The following is a 17588-nucleotide window of genomic DNA, read 5'->3' on the forward strand; positions in this document are numbered from 1 at the left end:
CATTTCTTTTTCTTTTTTCTTTTGGTTTCTCTTCTCGCTTCATTTCATTCATTTGATCCTCAATCGCTGATACTCTTTCTTCCAGTTGATCGAGTCGGTTACTGAAACTTGTGCATTTGTCACGTATTTCTCGTGTCATGGTTTTCATCTCTTTCATTTCGTTTATGACCTTCTCTGCATTAATTACTCTAGCCATCAATTCTTCCACTTTTTTTTCAAGATTTTTAGTTTCTTTGCGCTGGGTACGTAATTCCTCCTTTAGCTCTGAGAAGTTTGATGGACTGAAGCCTTCTTCTCTCATCTCGTCAAAGTCATTCTCCGTCAAGCTTTGATCCGTTGCTGGCGATGAGCTGTGCTCCTTTGCCGGGGGAGATGCGCTCTTATTTTTTGAATTTCCAGCTTTTCTGCCCTGCTTTTTCCCCATCTTTGTGGTTTTATCTGCCTCTGGTCTTTGATGATGGTGACGTACTGATGGGGTTTTGGTGTAGGTGTCCTTCCTGTTTGATAGTTTTCCTTCTAACAGTCAGGACCCTCAGCTGTAGGTCTGTTGGAGATTGCTTGAGGTCCACTCCAGACCCTGTTTGCCTGGGTGTCAGCAGCAGAGGCTGCAGAAGATAGAATATTTCTGAACAGCGAGTGTACCTGTCTGATTCTTGCTTTGGAGGCTTCCTCTCAGGGGTGTACTCCACCCTGTGAGTTGTGGGGTGTCAGACTGCCCCTAGTGGGGGATGTCTCCCAGTTAGGCTACTCAGGGGTCAGGGACCCACTTGAGCAGGCAGTCTGTCCCTTCTCAGATCTCAACCTCCGTGTTGGGAGATCCACTGCTCTCTTCAAAGCTGTCAGACAGAGTCGTTTGCGTCTGCAGAGGTTTCTGCTGCTTTTGTTGTTATCTGTGCCCTGTCCCCAGAGGTGGAGTCTACAGAGACAGGCAGGCTTCCTTGAGCTGCTGTGAGCTCCACCCAGTTCGAGCTTCCCAGCGGCTTTGTTTACCTACTTAAGCCTCAGCAATGGCGGGCGCCCCTCCCCCAGCCTCCCTGCTGCCTTGCCGCGATATCGCAGACTGCTGTGCTAGCAATGAGGGAGGCTCCGTGGGCGTGGGACCCTCCCGGCCAGGTGTGGGATATTATCTCCAGGTGTGCCTGTTTGCTTAAAGTGCAGTATTGGGGTGGGAGTTACCCGATTTTCCAGGTGTTGTGTGTCTCAGTTCCCCTGGCTAGGAAAAGGGATTCCCTTTCCCCTTGTGCTTCCCAGGTGAGGCGATGCCTCGCCCTGCTTCAGCTCTCGCTGGTCGGGCTGCAGCAGCTGACCAGCACCGATTGTCCGGCACTCCCTAGTGAGATGAACCCAGTACCTCAGTTGAAAATGCAGAAATCACCGGTCTTCTGTGTCGCTCGCGCTGGGAGTTGGAGACTAGAGCTGTTCCTATTCGGCCATCTTGCTCCGCCCCCTATTCCACATTTTCTTATCTCTGCATCCATTGACAGGCACTTAGGTTGATTCTGCATCTTGCCTATTGTGAGTTGTGCTGCTATAAACATGAGAGTACAAATATCTCTTGGAAATACTGATTTTCTTTCTTTTGGATTGTCCACCAGTGGGACTGCTTGGTCTTATGGTAGTTTTATTTTTAGTTTTTTGAGAACCTAGGAAGTTCCTTTTTAAATAAAGTAAAACTCGATATAAATAGTATCAAATAATGCAGGGAAAATATTGGAATTAAATTATTCTAAGGTCCTATAGTTTTCAAAGGAAAAATAGACACACTGATGAATTTTAAGTTTCATTAAGTCAAGTATGAATAGAAGAATTTTTTCATCAAAAGAATGAAATGCTACATATAACTCCCAAATAGCAAATAATCTAAATTTGATTAATACAACCTAAGGGGGGAAAATTTTTTAAAATAAAGCAAACACATTTTAAATAGAGAACACAAAATAGAATGGTACAATACATCAAAATTCTATCAGTATTTGCAATAAAAGTAAACAGAATAAACTCACCAATTCATAGAAAGTGATGCTGAAACTAGATTTTTTTTTTTTAGATTTTTTTTTTAAATCCTGCTATATTCAATGTAAGTCATTACCTTGGGAAGGGAGGGAAGAGACTATTGATAGGAAAAAGCACATAGGAATGTTCTGAAGTGACAAAAAAATTTCATCTTCATCTAAGTGGTGGTTAGATGGATATATCCACATTATAAAATTCAGAAAGCTTTACATTGAGATTTGCACATTTTACTATGTATACATTTTAAAAATAAATGTTATTGTTTCTGTGTATTATGTACACACATATACATATATGTGTATATCTACATATAGTATGTGTATATATATGCACACACATATCATATATTTTTAAAGTTTCAAAGGAATTGAAACAATATAAAATGGATATTGAGTTGCCTGTTTCTTGTGAGATATCCTGAAAACCACACACCAAAAACACTTTAAAACGCTAAAGAAAACATTAAACAGGAAACACATGTTTTATATAAATTAAATATTTATGAATCTCAACATAACTAATTTCTCTAAGTATTTTAGAGAAAATACACTTTTGTCGATCTCCCTTGTACAATTTTTTTTTTTTTACCTCTAGCAGGTGGAAGTTGAAGAGATATATGCAAAAATAATCACTGAGAAGTGGTACAAAGTGGTTAGTGGAATTTAAAGCATGTGTCAGGGGAGAGAGAGCCTGCTTTTGGTAGGGAAGATCAAGGTTTGCTGCAAGGAGAAGGTGGTTTTACAATCAAGCCATGAAATACAGCTGAGGTTATTATATGGGGCAGGTAAAGTGAAGACTAGCCATATTCGGAAGGTTAAGTAAAGACATGCCAAGTACAGGACCCCTCATGAACAAGATTGAAGAGGGAATGATAAGGGGGGGTTGGGACCAAGGGCTTTGGGTATGGGGCAACTGATAGTGTTCTAAGCAGAGGGCAATGCAAGAACAAAAGAGCAAAGGTAAGACCTGTTAAGAGAGCAGCCAGGATGGAGAATAGGGAGCAATGAAGAGTAAGGGAGAGCTCCAGAAGGTTTCTAAGCAGGAGAGAAATGTGGAGTCTGCAGCAGGGTTCAGTGGCTGTGGATGGGTGTGGGGAGGTTTTCTTGGCAAATTGCCCATAGCTGACCTCAAACCTGGAAGCCTTGGTAGCAGTGGGCAGAGTCATCAGGCAAAGTCAACTTTCTCTGTTTAATTCATTTGATTATGTAGAAGACTTCAAACATGGAAGCCTTGGGAGCAGTGGGCAGAGCCATCAGGCAAAGTCAACTTTCTCTGTTTAATTCACTTGACAATGTAGAAGAGCAGAAAGAAAACAGGTACTCAATTCTTTTATTTTATTTTATTTTTTTGAGACAGGATATCACTCTGCCACCAAGGCTGGAGTGCAGTGCCACGATCAGAGCTTCCTGCAGTCTTAACCTCCCAGGTTCAAGCGATGCTCCCACCTCAGCCTACCAAGTAGCTGGCACTATAGGCATGTGCTATTACCCCGGGCTAATTTTTTGTCTTTTGCAGAGACAGTATCTCCATATGTTGCCCACACTGGTCTGGAACTCCTGGACTCAAAGGATCCTCCCACTTTGGCCTCCCAAAGTGTTGAGATTACACGCGTGAGTCACCATACCCAGCCTCAGTTCTTACAAACTCTTACGTGCTGAAGTAAGCATGTATGAATGTAGGGGTAATCCTCTGAGGCCAGAGATAAAGCAAGAGCAGGCATCTAAGCAAGATAACCAAGCCCTGCAGATCAATCTATCAATCTCAAGGGTGAGCTTAGTCCTGATGCCAGATACTAGTCTCAAGAGTGACAGCTTTGTTTCTAGAAACTTCACATTTTTGGAGCAGAAGGCGAAACCTGAGGCCTATTCCTAGGTATAGAAGTGAACTAGGGCCCCCTTTAGGAAGCTATATCTCCAAAGGGCCACATGCACAATGGGCCAGCCCTCACACTTGTTAGGTATCCAAAAGAATCAGAAATTGAGAGCTTAAAGTGGACCTAAGGTGGGAATACCCCTAGGTCCCTGGAAGAAGTGCCTATCAAACCAGCTTCAAGATTCCAAGTAACATGAACTCACAATGAAGTCTGAAAAACTCACACAGTTAAAAAGGTGCCATCAATAAGAGTAAACAGAAACAACAATCAACAAAAGCATATCCAAAAGGCTAAATATTGGAATTGTCAACTATACATTATATTGACTGTTTAATATGACCAAAGAAATAAAAGCAAGAATTAAATCACATGATACAGTGTTCTGGGTTAAGATGGCAGATTGAAGATACATTCAATTTTGCTCCTTTCCAAAATCCAAATTATACTGCCCAACCCTTAAAAATCTAAGGAACAAGTAGCACCACCTACTTCTGGAACTGAAGGCTGGGAGTCTGGAAGGCTATAAGGAAAAGGACTGTGTGAAACCTTTTTGATAATCATTTAGATTCTAGATCCTCCACTTCCTCTCCATATCAATGGGTAACTGCTTTTTACTGACCTGGCAAAGGTCCCCATGCTTGTTGACCTTGTACAATGAAAGGTTTCTGGACTGGGGTTGAGGTCAGTATGGTTAAGGGCCCAGGTACTGTACTAGACGTTTGTAAATTATTTACAATATGATGTAACACTGAGCCCCTCTGCCTCCTTCCCAGTATCAATCCCCGGGAAAATTGGCAGCCAGACCCTTATCTAATAGACAGGGGATTAGGAGATAATTCTTTGGGAACATGACCTACCCAGAGGAAAGACCTAAAGAAAATGACATCAGGGGGTCCACAGCAAACAATCCACCAGATAACCACTTGTGTGATGCTCAGAGTCAGTTAAGTTCCATTCCCCACCTGCTTGGAGCCTCTAATTTACTTTTTAGCATCATCGTGAGCAAGCAGCCAAGAATTACCGGGGATCAAAAATAATCTTTAAAATGGAAAAAAAAGGTTAAAATAAATAAACAAAAATAACATAGAGGAAGGTAGACTTTGCAGGGAAAAATAAAGTTTAAAAACCATCATCAATGTCCTTAAAGAGGTAAGAGAACATATTGAATCCATGAAATGAAAAGATGCTCTAACGAATCAAAAGAAGCACCATCAGAATAATTTGTAAAACCTCATATATTGGAGGAAGAAGAGTTAATACCTAATTAGACTGGTCTTACATTGTAATTTTTCTTGAGGAACTTGAAACTTTAAAATTTACAGATTCTTAAAACTCAAGAGAAAGAGGTTTGTATCCAATTCCATAGATGTGAAGTCTGAAGAAGATCATAAAAATGATTAACTGTGTCCTGATGTGCCTTGGACAGTTCCTGATACATTATATGAACACTCTACTGTTGTGGCACCCCAGTGCGAACAGTGACGGTCACTGCAGGGCCTATCCAAGTCATGGCCACTGTCCCTCAATCAGAATTGAAGCTCTCTTACCTTTAGTATAACTTGTAATCATAGGATTTGACTCTTTCATAATGATGCCCTTTATGTTATCAATTAAACAATGAAAATGACAGTCTCAAATTATAAAACCCACAATACAGAGTCTCAAACTCAAAACATGTTGTCTCAAAAGCACTAATAATATTTACCTTAGAAAAATAAATATCGTAGGTTGCCTTTTACTACATACAGGTGAAAGTCACGTGCACTGGAAACCGTGAAAATATCACTGTTCTGTTATCACATAGTGCAAACCATGTGCCAATTCTAATGGCTAAGATGTCCTAGAGACACTTTTTGTACAATTCGTCTTCCTTGACTCCATAATGAAAGAGAAAAGAGGACAAGAAGGGAAAAGTGAAGGGGGAGGAGAAAAGCTTTGAAGTTCTCATTCATTTTCTTAATCAGAAGTATTGACTTCAAGTCCCCGTTCAAAATAACCCTAGCCAATAGACACAGAACTTCTTATTGCTCCTGGCTTACAGATAGGAAAGCTGAGATTCAGAGACCGGATGAATTTACCAAAACCACACCACTAATATGCTAGAATACAAAAACCCACCACTGATTATTTGATTCTAGATACTGCATTCCAACTACAGCCTCTTTCTTAAGTTTTTTTTTTTTTTTTTTTTAAAAAAAAAAGAGAGAGGGAATTTGGAAGACCTAGCTACTGCTAAAAGTCACTGCCAAGACTGTTCCAAGTTCTTTCCAGCAACGCTACTAGCATCCTTGGGTTATGGGTGCTTAGGCAAATCAACAGAGAGCTGCATGTAATCAGTTTCTCCATTCAATAACAATTATAAAAATATTAGCTAACATCTTTTTCTAAACATAAATGGCATGGTACACAAAGAAGTTACTCATACAGTATTTGTCAATTAAATGCTTTCATTCGGTGTTTATAATCCTATTTCAGTGTAGCAAGGACAATTTTGGAATTTGGGCATTGCTCCATTTGGGCTTTACTCTGTTTGGACATAAAAGGCTTTCAGGTTTTTCTCCTCTCATTCTCCTATCAGAGAGGGCCTGCTCATCCCTCCCCAGGAGAGCAGGACCATTCTGAAAGGAGATTCTTAGCATAACTAGTATCATGGGATATGCACCGCGCCTTAGGGCAGAGGAGGGAACTTTTCTTGAGCAAGCTCAACAAGTTTGCCCCCATTGTGTCCACGCTGAGTCACCTCCATAATTCTTTCCAGCTCAGCATGTTAGAAAGTCAAAATCCTGTTCTTACACATAATCCCACCAAGACTCGCTCAAACACAAATTTGAGAAGTGATTAAATATTACCCTTTGAAGAGGTTGCACAGTGAAACACAACATGAAGAGTTCATCTTGTGGCTTCTTTCAGTCAATCGACTTGAAAGGCAGTCATTAGAATTACCAGTCACTATACCAGGTTCTGGGGTCCCCTCTGTAATGGCACAAAATGGTGTTTCTCCCTAGGTGTGCTGCGCTGTCATTACTGATTTTACCTCTTCTTGGTTCACTCTGGAACTTTTCTTACCTTCTTTTTTCTAGTAACAGGCATGACCAATCATACTCTACCCTCCATTTCTTCCCTTACGCCATCAGTGATTGGTGTGGGATATGGGAGTGTGATATTAGCATGATCCTGACTGTATAAACAATCTGAATATAATGAACTGTTTCCATCTAAGTTATTAAATGGGACCATTGTAGCCTGGAGCTCCAGTGACCATCTCTCCTGGCCACAATCGAGGAAGGTTATCTACAGAACAGGAAAAGGAGCCAAAACATATATATTGGTGTGCTTGGGCTGCTACAAAAAAATACTAGAGGCTAGATTGCTTAAACAACAGGGATTTATTTCTCATAGTTCTGGTGGCTGGCAAGTCCAAGATCAAGGTGCCAGCAAGGTAGATTTAATTCTGAGGCCTCTTTGGCTTATAGGCAACTGTTGTCTCTCTGAGATCTTACCTGATCTCCTTGTAAGAAAGAAAGCTCTCTGGTGTCTCTTCTTATAAGGACACTAATCCTATGGATCAAGGTTCCACTCTTGTGACCTCATTTAACCTTAATTACTTCCTTAGTGATCACATCTCCAAATACAGTCACCCTAGGGGACAGAGCTTTAGCATATGAATTGCGAGCGGGGAGGACACAAATGTTCAGTCCATAGCAATATATCAAGTCAGATCCTAGCACAGATGAGAGACACCACACAGCTAGGCTTCACGTCCATGGCCCCAGGCCCCATGACCAAATCATTCTGAGTGAGTCTTTCATGTCTGCGTGCCACTTTGGTATTTTTCCCAGTCATATGAGCAGAATCATTCTTTCTTTTATTATAGAATCATTCATTTTATACCCCAGCTATTTTTGGCTTGGTTTCTGCTGGTGGCAACTAAAAACTTCCTAATTAATACATTGAATATATTGACAATCAGAATATAAAACCTCCAAACAAGAAATATGAGGACATTGGCTTCGTTGAACAAACACCATCTTGCACAAGGGAAAGAATGGGCCTGGCCAGGAAAAGCATTACCCAAGACCCAATCTCATGGTTAGTAGCAATCCTCGTTGAAGTTAAAACTCTCAGCATCACTTTCCATATAAGAGACAGAAAAGTCAACATTCTCTAGCTTCGCCTTCTTCCAAAGCAACAATTAAGGGAGTCTGATTTAGGAGTCAGAAACACCCAACTTCAAATCCTGGACCTGCTTCTTACTGTGTGATGTCAGTTACTCACTCAACGTCTCTGAACCTCACCCCCCAAAACAATGAAAGTAATAGCACCTATCTCACTAGTACAATGTGAGAAGAAATGAGAGAATGTATGTGAAGAGCCCACCCTTGTGACCAGCACATAGAAATCACTCAAGAGAAGCTGGTTCCTCTTTGTGCAGATATACAGATTCCACCAAATCTGACATCAATTATGACTGGGCAGGAACTGCAGCATTTCTGTTTCCCTTGCCTGCACCTCAAATCTCTCTGTGGGAAATTGCAGGCCTGCAAATATTCGTGGGGTTCATGAGCAGAGGCCAGACGGGCCTCGGAACAATAGCCTTTTTCATTCTCCTGCTAAAGAGTCCTGGGGCTCCATTCAGAACCTTTCACCCCAGTCTCTGTAAGCCAAGTCTAAATTCAATTACTGTGAAATTAACTAAGCATTAAACAAAAAATCCCAACCTGGAAGTCGTCACTGCTAATTAACTGGTTTCCACTCACTGCTGCTGCCTTTCAGCGGTCGGCTGACAAGGAGAGCTGTCAAGAACTTGCCTGCGGGGTGGGCTTGAGCTGCCGTGACTTGATTTGAACGGACAAGGCACGGCAAGCTAATATCAGAGCCCTCTTTAGGCATCCCACGTGACACTGGAGGGGCACTCACAGAGTGAGTAAGGCAGTGGATACACAGACTGGCCCAGACACAGAACAGAGACAGGATGCGGCAAGGTGGGGGGTGTCAAAAAGGAAGGTGATGTCCCTGAAAGCAAGTAGGGTACAGAAGTGATTAGTTAGGCTGTGAATGGGCTGCTTTTCAGCATGATAGCCTCATCCTGGTAGATTCATTATTTTGTCTTATAGCAAGAACACCATACATATTGGATGGATGGATGGATGGATGGATGGATGGATGGATGGATGGATGGATGGATGGATGGATGGAAGGATGGATAGTTGGATGGATAGATGGGTAGATGGTTGAATGGGTACATTTTGGCAGTTAATGGGTTCTGACGTTCTCCCAGGTTCTTGTTGTCCCAAGTGAACAAATTCCAGACTGTTACTGCAGAACCTTGCCCCCTTCTCTACCCACCTTGCTCAAAAGAACAAACAAGGAAACAATTACCACCCAACAGTTATGCTGTGTTGTTCTGTGGCACATTTCTAGGGCTGTGGGCTGCGGGTTGTACCTGTTCAATTCTTTTGTGTCCTCTTCTGTGGGAAGGAAAGGGTTGAATAAAAACTTTCAGTCCAGAGTGATGATGGTACAAAGCCAGCATCATAAACGGGGAGCCGGAAGTGGGTGTCTTCGCCTTTTGATTCACCTCTTCCTGTTTTCTTCCCCTTTCAAGCCAAGGGTTGAACAACTTACTAATTTCTAATGACTAAATGCATTGTGCTAATACATGGTAACAACAATGACATTTCTAGAATTAGTTTGCAAGTCTGGAGTGATACTCGGTGATAGCCAAAGAGTCTACAGAAGTATATCAAGGGCTGTATTTGAAAGATGAAGTGAGTCTGGTCTAAAATTAGCTGAGGTAGCACCAGGAAATATCTGTGGAAATAGGAACTCCATGTATACGAGCCTTTGTTCACTTTGGAGGTGAGGGGCTCAAGCCTTCCCTGCCCAGAGTTGCCCTGCTAACCAGCTCTCCAGTATTTAACAAGCCCAGGTCAGGATCTGAACGGATGTTCTCAGGGGGAGCATCCTCTGAGAGGCAGGAGGATATGAATGGCTCCTCAACTCCTCACATTGGAGCTTCTGCCCTTCTAAAGCTGGGCAGTGGTCCCCGTCAGCAGGATGCCTGCTCTGTAACAATGCCATGAATCTTCTCAAATCAAGGCCCTTCTGTCTCAGAAATTGGCTTGCAGCCCCAGATGTGTCTTCTGACTCATAACGTTTTTTAATTGAGTGCTGATGTGTAAATACCCAGAGGCTTCACCTCTGTCTCCAACATTCAACTAGGTACCCAACATCTCTTGAAAACTGAGAGATTTGGTTAACACTAGCCCTACAGTCCTCTGGCCACAGCAGCTGCCTCCTGAAGGAGGATCATGGACTCTCCACATCGCCACAGTCTCTGCCTCTTATTGTCTAATTTTGCACTGGCTTCATCCATTTCTATTTCCTGCCAGACTCTGGCAGTCACCTGAGTTTGTGGTTCCAGACTTATGAATCTCTCTGCACAAAAATCTCTGAGAGCCAAGTTTGAAGTACAGATTTCCAAGTGAAAAGTAAATAAAGTACAAGGCTTCTCTGCCACAAGTCTCACTACCATCTCTTTGTCACTCATGGGGCCATCTTTCCTATCCTATGATATTCACACCTAGCTCAGGGGGCATCTTAGTCAGCTCAGGTAGCTATAATAAAATACTATAGATTGGGTGGCTTAACAACAAACATTAATTCCCACAGTTCTGCAGGCTGAGATGTCCAAGGTCAGAGTAATACTATGGCTGGATTCTGGTGAGAGGCTCTCTTCCAGGTTCCAGATAGCTGAGTTCTTATATCCTCACAAGGTGGGAAAAGAGCAAGATAGCTCTCTGCAGTCCCTTTAAGAAGGGCACTCATCCCATTCATGGAGGCTTCATCCTCATGACCAAATCACCTCTCAAAGGCCCCACCTCCTAATACTAACACACTGGGAACCAGAATTTCAATATTTGGATTGGAGGGAGGACATAATCAATCCATACCAGTGGGAACTTACGAAAATTAAATTACATTTATATTCAGAAACTACCCACTGAAGTGCCTACTATATATTACAAACAGGTGCTGAATAAATATTAGTTCTCTTCTTTTTCATAGGAAATGGGGCTTGGTCTTCAATACTCTGGGAGTTTTTGTTTGTTTGTTTTTTCAGCTTCCCTCTTGACCCACCCAGAAGAGTGATTGTATATAAGTAAATTTATTCAAACAGCGGCCAGTTCCTCTTCACAGTTTACTCCCATTTGTTCTCATTCCTTGGTCTTGAGTTTCTTCCCCCTTTCCTGTTATGTTTTTCATTTTTCTCTACTGCATTTAGCATCAGATCCTCTCTCTGTTACTGTGCAGATGAAGGGTTACAAACTTAAAGACCTTCAGCGTTCAAATAGGCCATGAAAATGTGTGAAATTCCTGAGCTTAAGATGACAGTATGGCCTATAGTTAACTGGATCAAGCCATAGTCTGAAGTCAGTTGCATATGACTTGGAAGGAAGGAAGGAAGGAAGGAAGGAAGGAAGGAAGGAAGGAAGGAAGGAAGGAAGGAAGGAAGGAAGGAAGGAAGGAAGGAAGGAAGGAAGGAAGGAGGGAGGGAGGGAGGGAGGGAGGGAGGAAGGGAGGAAGGAAGGAAAGAAGGCTGCCAGGCTGGCTGTTCTGAACAAACTAGTTTGTTGCTGGATTGGACTAGTGGCCACCAGTTTGCAAAGAGTATTTTAGCCACTCCAACATAAAATCTAGGTTTCAATCCAGAGTCTAGACCAGTTGATTTCCAAGCCTTTTATTTTTGCATTCGGATTAGTAAATTATATTTAGTCTGAGTCCCATTATATGAACCTCTGTTCATTTATAAAGTAAATTCACTTACCACTGTATTAATAAATTCTGAACATTGTAAAACAAATACAAGGACACCAAATGCCACAGACAATCTGATGCATCACTTGGATCCCTCCTTTGAGACCAAAAGGCTTGTTCCCTCAGCTGCTAGAGAGAGCCTCCTTGCCCAAGATCAAATCCTATCCCAGTGGCCACTTGCAGGAGTATAAAGGGCTAGTGCCCTGTTAGAACTTGAGGGCTCAGGAGAACTCTGAAAAGCTTTCCCTGCTTCAGATCTTTCTGTGGGTCAATGGAGGTGTTTACTGTAACAGAACCACAAGCAACATCTCCCTCCTTTCTCCGCCAGTCCTTCTTCCTTTATGCACTCCAATTACACTTCCTCTACAGGTGTTGATCCTGATGGTGCTTCCTAATGAATTCCCCACTTACTAAGCTCTATCTCAAAGTCTACTTCCTGAAACTAGATAATTAGAAGTTCTAATATGTCCCCTTTCCCCACAGGGCACTATCTTACAGACATTTTCGGTTATTCTTATACCACTTTGGAGAACAATGGTCTAAGCCAGTGCTGCCTGACAGAATGTTCTGGAATGATAGAAATGTCCAAAATGGCAGCCACTAGCCAACACGCGGTTATTGAGCACTTTGATGTGATTAGTTTAAATAAGGAAGTAAACTTTTAAAACTATTTTAATTTAAATTTAAATAGCCACATGTGACTAGGAATGACAAGTGTAGGAATAAGCTACCTGTATCCCACCTGGGCAGATTTAAAGGGTCCAGAGTTGTTATTACTCCTCTTTTTCATCTTGAGAAAGTAAGTGTGCAGTAATGAATATAATATATACACAGGGAGTCATTTAATTTAATCATTATATGTTGTTTAAAAAAAAAAAAACCTTCATCCTCATGTCAGATAAAATATTCAGTAGCATCCCAGACTGCTTCTTTGAGCTGCAGACAGTCTTTGTGATTTAGCCAGGGCAAGTGCTCAAGGGACAGAGACAAGACCTGCCACCTGCTCTGGTTGGATAAGTTCAGTTCTGAGGTAAGTGAACATTCCCCAATCAAACAGGTTTTTTTGCACAAATACTAAGCTTACATTTAAGAGATCCGACCAAGAATCTGCATCTCCTACCCTGGAAAAATGCTGCTGCTCAACCCTAGCAAAACTGCACAGAAATTTATTCATCAGTGACGGCCTAATAATGTGGTGGGTTCCAGGGGTAGAAGGAATCCAAATCCAATTGCCTTATGATTCTAAAGGGAGACGTACCTAAGCAAGGTGAACCCGAAGAAAACAGTTCCATTTCCATGAGAGGCACTTCCTCATCTCTCCCTCCACAGCCCCTTTTTCCTGTTTGAAATAGTTTCCCAGGCTGTGATTATCAGAAGCAAATGGGAGATGCACTCAGACCTAGGAGACAGCAGATACCACCGTGCCCTGGGAGCTGGTGGAGTGGTTTGAAGTGTTAATGCATTATCTACTCCTCTGGAGAAAGGTTAAAGTTTGGGCTTGAATCACAAGTGAAAATGAGGTTGGTGGCTGGGTTGTTGCCCCTCATGGACATTTATCCACAGTATTGAAGCCTGGCCCAGCTGGTGGTCTCAGCTCATCAAAGCAGCAAGGCAAGAGAAAAGGGGGGTTAGAAGCCCAGAGTGCTTTAGAAGTGGAACACTGGCTCACTTTCCCTTAAAATGACAATTAAGCCATGCGTGAGTAAAAATTCCTCTCCTAGGGAGCAAGCGAATCACAAGTTTTGCCCTTTCCTTTTCCAAAATGGCCTCGCCTCTGATGTGCCTGTGCCTCTGTGCATGATGACCCCAGTCTGCAGTGCTCTCTCTTCCTTCTTCCTTGAGCTAACTTGAACTTACTAACCAAAATTCAGCTCCTCCTCAGGCTTTCATTCAACAAAGAGTTCTTGGGTGCCTTCTATGAGCCAAGGCATGCTATGATTCGACAAACATTTCTTGGACACAGCCATATAGAGGTCAGACACATTCCCTGCTCTCATGGAGATTATAATCTGTCAGGAAAGATAGACGCTAATAAAAGCACTGTGAAGGACAGTAGGATGCAATGAGAAGATACAAGGAAGACCTGAGCAAGTCCAGGGCTTCACAGAAGCTTGGTTAGGGAAGAAATTCTTAAGCTGATGCTCACTGTGATCCATTTATCTAACCTGAGGCTCGATCCACCTCAATGTTGATCAGTATCCTGTGCAAACCTTCATTATAGCATTTACTGTTGTATCATCACATCTTCTAGTACTGAGATTGTCTATTCCCTTCTCTGCATTGCAGCTGTCTATTTATATATGTGATTGTCATATGATTGCCCACAAACATCCTATTTCTCCTTCCCTCTGGGCACATTTTAGGATTGGGCGTTCCACGCTCCCTTGGGTATATATAGTCTTTTGACTTGCTTAAGCCAATAAAATGCAAGCAAAAATGACACGTGTCTCTTCTGGGCAGAGCTTTGAAAGTAAGTGTGCAATTGGCTGTGGTCCTTTTCTGCACAGGTGCAGGGATCCTCTGGGGATTACATGGTAGATGAAGCTTCCAAAAGCCTGAGTCCCTGGGTACCTAAGGGACAAAGCCCCATCACTGATTTTTCTTGAATGTGAAGTATGAACATGAAATAAATGTTGGTCATGTTAAACCACTGAGATTTGGAAGGGTTGTTTGTCTATTTTTGTCAATAATAGGCAACATCATCTAGTTGACTATTACAATATGTTAGCCCCCCTCAGGATTGGGAGGTCCTATAAAATAAGAGGTACTTATATATCTTTGTATCACCAGTGCCTAGCACTTGGTACATACTCAGTAAATGTTTGTTGAATTAATGTCGAAGTATACTTAAACTGTTTTTAAAACTCAGCCTAATGAAAACTCAGCTCAGATGTTATCTTTAAAAATGGTGAAACTGGGCCAGGCGTGGTGGCTCATGCCTGTAATCCCAGCACTTTGGGAAGCCGAGGCGGGAGGATCACGAGGTCAGGAGATCGAGACCATCCTGGCTAACATGGTGAAACCCCATCTCTACTAAAAATACAAAAAAATTAGCCAGGTATGGTGGCGGGTGTAGTCCCAGCTACTCGGGAGGCTGAGGCAGGAGAATGGCATGAACCCAGGAGGCAGAGCATGCAGTGAGCAGAGATCGTGCCACTGCACTCCAGCCTGGGCGACAGAGCAAGACTTCATCTCAAAAAAAGAAAAAAAAAGGTGAAATTGTCAGAAACTGGATCATTGCAGACAGCTAAGATAGGAAATGATTGTTGTGGAATCCGTGGAAGCAATGTCATTGAATGTGACATAGATCGCATAGCATATGCTATGATACACAATAATGTTTATGCAAGTAGTTCACTTATTTGCTCAGAATGCTGACTTGCATTGAATACAGATAAGAGCAAAGTAAAAAAAAAAAAAAGTTTAATGATGTCCTGGATCACATCCATTATTTTTGTAATTGCATCTCTATCCAACTGACACTAGGGAGAATTAGCTTCATATTCACAAACCAGGGAGAAGGATAAGTAATTAGGGGAAGAACCAATTCCCCAAAGGTTTTAAATTTGGAATCTACTCAATTACTTCCCCCTTGAAAACTATATCCATTATTTGAAAGCACTTTTCAAGTTTCTGAGTCATCCTATTTATAATACTTTATCTTCAATTACTTTTCTCATTGTATCTTTCATGGAATCCATTTCCAATTTTCTACTTAATTCCCTGTCTATACCCTTGAGTATCCCAGGCTAGTCATTCAAGGGTTGGAACATATGTAAAGTAACAATGCAATGCAATATTCCCCCAAATATTTAAGGGACAAATATTTGCTCCTCATTATACCTTGCATTACCCATTAATTTAAAAATAGATTCTTTGCCGAGAGGATAAAAAGAGAATCTGCCATAAATTTGGAAAGAGATGTCCTTTTTCAGAATATCTCTGTAAAAAAAAAATCATTAATGATGTTAGCCTTTAGAACAGTTTTAATTTACGTGTCATTGAGGAATATGAATCACTGTGAATTCTAATTAAAAGGTCATTATTCAAGTCAGTGGTGAGGTAGGCTAATTGCTATAACAAATAGACCTAAACATCTGATGTTCAAAACAATATAAATTTATTTCTTGCTCATGTGCCCCTGGACCAGGGTTCAGACATTCCAAATGCAGTCAGCCCTCCTCCACATGGTCATTCCAAGGCTTCTTCCACCAGCTCATTGGTCTTTATTCTGATACCTATCCCATCAGTGGGGGCTAAAGAACACAGACTAGTATGCATGGAGGATTTCAGTGGGATGGGCCAAGTGGTAACACTCAGCCTTTCCACTAACATTGTTGTTGACACAGTTCAATGGGTATATCTGATGCAAGAGAGGCTGTCTAGGAAAAAGAAGCAGTGGATTTCAGGAACACCTAGCAATCTTGCTCACAATGCAACTTTGGGTTGATGTACAAATACCAGTGAAATTTAACAAAACAGATAAAAGAGACAGAGATGCAAATGAATTGAGCTTGGTTGCTCATTTGATTGGTGCATCCTAGTTACATCATAAGTCCTGCATGATAAAGTGAGGTTTGACCCAGTTTGATCAATTACATTTTCTCTCCCAGTATCACCACTAGAGGTAGGTAATGCAATACAGTACTTATAGACTGTTTGACTGTTATACCAGCAGTACTCCAAGTGTGATCTGCAGACATCTAGAAGTCCCTGAGATGCTTTCAGGGGACTAAAGAGATAAAGAACATTTTTGTGATAATACTAGGATGTTATTTGCCTTGTCCACTATGTTGACATTTGCACCAACTGTGCAAGATCGATGCCTGACCTTTTAGCATAATTTAAGGTATGAACTTACGGTTAAAAGAGGGATGTGGAGATTAGAGCAGTTTTATTTAAGAATCCTTGATGATGCAGTAAAAAATATATTTTTAAGTATGAACTCTTGAGTACACATCTTTTTAATATTCGACATGACAAAATGGGAGGTCTACATAAAGCACTTTTGATGCATACTCAACTATGATGATGGTCTCAAAGAAAAGCCTATGTGAAATTGTTTGAATGGAAACCTGCACTAGCCAGCTTTTTCATGACACAACATTTTTACTTGAAAGAATGGCTGACAGTCATACCATAGTTATTCAAACTTGGGTACTGGCAGACATTTTATCAAAAATGAATGAAGCAAGATTGTCACTTCTAGTGAAACACATAACAGTATTTGTCAATGATGAAATATGAGCTTTCAACTAAAAATTCAAATTTTAGAAATTTTGGATACTCCACTATGAGTTTAACAGCTTCCCAACACTTAAAGACTTCTGATAAAATCGGCGATATTAATGAACGTGATTTTTTTTTTTTTAAGATGGTGTCCCGCTCTGTCACCCAGGCTGGAGTACAGTGGCGCGATCTCAGCTTGCTGCAACCTCTGCCTCCCAGGTTCAATCAATACTCCTGCCTCAGCCTCCAGTAGCTGGGATTACAGGCACATGCCACCATGCCACGCTAATTTTTGTATTTTTAGTAGAGACAGTGTTTTACCATGTTGGCGAGGTTGGTCTCAAACTCCTAACTTCAGGCAATCTGCCCACCTCAGCCTCCCAAAGTGCTGGGATTATAGGCATGAGCCACCCTGCCCAGCCATTTGTTTTGTTTTTTTCTACAATGAACAGTGTTAGTAATTTGGAAACTGTGCATATCTCAGGAAAACAGTATTTTCCAAATGAACAATACATAATGCTGCAAAATTACACATGGGAAAAAGACTCATCCCAAGTGAAAAAATGACAGACTAATGGATTTTATTGTCACAGAGGAAAAAAAATTTTATTAGTATGATTTCAGATTCCAATATCAACTGTAAAGAAACTACCAT

The sequence above is a fragment of the Macaca nemestrina genome, chromosome 14 (assembly GCF_043159975.1).
Source record: "Macaca nemestrina isolate mMacNem1 chromosome 14, mMacNem.hap1, whole genome shotgun sequence".
Taxonomy (NCBI): Eukaryota; Metazoa; Chordata; class Mammalia; order Primates; family Cercopithecidae; genus Macaca; species Macaca nemestrina.